This window comes from Etheostoma spectabile, chromosome 11 (genome assembly GCF_008692095.1).
Source record: "Etheostoma spectabile isolate EspeVRDwgs_2016 chromosome 11, UIUC_Espe_1.0, whole genome shotgun sequence".
NCBI classification, from domain to species: Eukaryota; Metazoa; Chordata; class Actinopteri; order Perciformes; family Percidae; genus Etheostoma; species Etheostoma spectabile.
The window spans coordinates 18926861-18929486 of NC_045743.1; the positions used below are offsets into that span (position 1 = coordinate 18926861).

At 41.1% G+C, this 2626-nt stretch overlaps 1 long non-coding RNA gene across 1 annotated transcript in view; it reads left to right on the forward strand.

Moving 5' to 3' along the window:
• The window catches only part of LOC116698164 (uncharacterized), a 10976-nt gene extending 9952 nt beyond the window's left edge, over nt 1-1024 (forward strand). The window contains exon 3 of the long non-coding RNA XR_004334138.1: nt 1013-1024. This is a non-coding gene — a long non-coding RNA (uncharacterized LOC116698164). The remainder of the gene's footprint in view (nt 1-1012) is intronic.
• Nucleotides 1025-2626: the final 1602 nt, after the last annotated feature.

Below are 2626 nucleotides of genomic sequence, written 5' to 3' on the forward strand. Positions count from 1 at the left end.
GTCCGCGGAGGTACTGCATGGGGGTCGCGAAAGATTTTCTCCTCACTGTGCCTCGCACATGCTTAAAATAAAAACATGAATATATGAACCTGTGTATTATTTGAGTATCTTAGTATTGAATGCACAATAACAAGGTACATTTACACATGGCACTATAGGACCAGTTTGATATAACACAATTTTATACAATATACATAATTAGGGGGTCCCCCGCTCCATCTCGCCATCAGTTTGGGGGTCCTTGGCCTGGAAAACGTTGAAGACCCCTGCTCTAAAGGAATGACAGGAACCTTGTTTTCTATTTCCCATTTGAATACATTCATTAGATATTTTTCTACAAATGCAAACGTCCACCTTGACATTTGCTAACAAAACAGCTCTGTTACATAGTCCTTAGTAGATTAAACTAGAGGTCATTGCTGCTCAATTTTGATATTTTATTTCTGTTTAGCTCTTAATTTCCGTTTCTCAAATGCTGATGACAGGTTGTATTTTTTTTGTTTGACAGTGTGATTGCACTCCACGCTCTCTTGGAATGCTGTCAGTCGAGGAATTTTGTTTAATTTATGGCGGAGGAGCACTAGTGTTGATCTTAGGGTTGGACATTAAGGATAAGAGCGTTAGCTAAATACCTAAAATGACAAATCGAAGACATTGTTTAGAAGTTTTTAAAGAATACTTGAGCAGCACTTGGTGTACAAATTCAAATATTTGTAAGTGTGATTAGTCACTTTTGACCCGGCTTGCCGCCTCCGGGCGCCTGCACACACACATGCACACACACACACACACACACACATTTATAGACACATTAACAAAAAGACATTTCGTTTGCCAGATTTTGCATGGAGTGGCCTGTCAATTACAAGCATGAGGGATAAGATAGAGAAATATGCAGACGAGAAATGTAGCCTCAAGTAAATCATCCATTGCGTTGGAGAAGTAAAACAGCAGGGAGGAGAAACCACAAATGCATCACCTTTTAAGAAAACCCAGCGTTAGCCATTTCAAGCTCAAGGTTTGGCCAGGGGCCACAAAGCAAGAACACACCCCACATCTCAGTCTCCCTTTGACTTCAAGCACACGTTTGAATGGGTTTTTGTTTTGGAAATGCTTTAGGCCAACCATACATTTACAGTAATGGACTATAAAAAGACTACCACTTGTGTACGGCTTTACACTGAACAGCCAGCTTATCTCGATCCGCAGAGTTTCCATCGCAGCGCTCAGATAAGCCCTTCGCACCGTCTCACGTTTCAAGATCATGCAGGTCTTCTCACGGTCACATCGAGGCGATTTCACGTTAATGGAAACCCGCAGGGCGCTCGTCGCCACACAGTTCACCGGGCTGTTGACAACGCCTCTATAGCAACACTGTCAACTGCAGGGAGATGCAATCCAAGTGGGAGCGAGTCGAATATTTCTCACTATTTAGTAAATGTTAAGCTTTGTGCACGCTTCCAAAATGACCAAAGGGATTATATGTTATGGCTTTCATTGAGCCGACGCACAAACCACCGACTTCTCTTCCCACTCATTCACCCAATGTGTGTTCGTCCAGTATTGTGGATTTCAAATGTTTCAAGGCTGACACTGATATCAATGTTTTTGTATCAGAGCCCTGATATTTAATACGGATCATTAAAGTTTTAACCATAGTGAGGCCTCAAGAAGTCAATATTTTTTTTTTGTGACCATGAATTAAAGACCGAAACAGCATTTATACCATAATAAGATATCGTGAAACCCAGATAAATGAAATCATTTTAGGTTTAGAGATCCACTGCTTTCACACAGCATGACATTAACCTCATCCATTAATTCTGTACATCTGGTTAAATCTCTTTCTTCCTTCCTTCCTTCCCTCCTTCCTTCCTTCCTTCCTTCCTCCCTCCCTCCCTCCCTCTCTATCCTGCACACTCATATTCACACATACTTGTGTCCTTCTTAGAGCCAGCCCTAACCAATTTGGTGCTCTGGGCAAGATTTCAATGTTTGGTTGGGTTTTTTTCTTCAACACTTTAGAAGTTTTTGAAGCTTTATTCAACATTTGTGTTGCCTTATTTATATTGTTTTGCTTTTGCTTTCTTTGGTCTTTTTCTGTCGCTTTCGTTGATCTTTTTGTCGTTTTTAAAGGCTTTTTCCCACTTGCTTTTGTCTTTTTTTGACGCTTTTTCCAACATTTGTGTTCATTCACATTCGTTCACATTCTTTGTTGAGCTTTTTGTTGCCTTTTTGGACCGATTTTAGCTGTTTTAAAAACTATATTATTAACTTGTCTTTACTCATTTGATGCCTCTAGCATTTGCCTATGATGCCAATACCACAGGCCCGGCCCTGCTCTTTCTCATACATCCATGCACGTTATTGACTCCCCAGTTTTATTCCCCAGTTTAAATGACAGAATGCAGAGTGCTAACAGGTTCATTCCTGGAGCCGTGCTGTCTGGTCTCAACAGATATACACAACAACACCTTTCTCTGTGTCCTTGGAAAGGGGACTGTTTGTGTGCCGAAGAGTGTTTGTGTATCACGCACTCCTCTTGTGTATATGTAGAGTGACGACTTGACGAAGTGGAACAAGAAAAATGACATGCCGCATTCTCTGGTGTTCGTTATTTTCCATC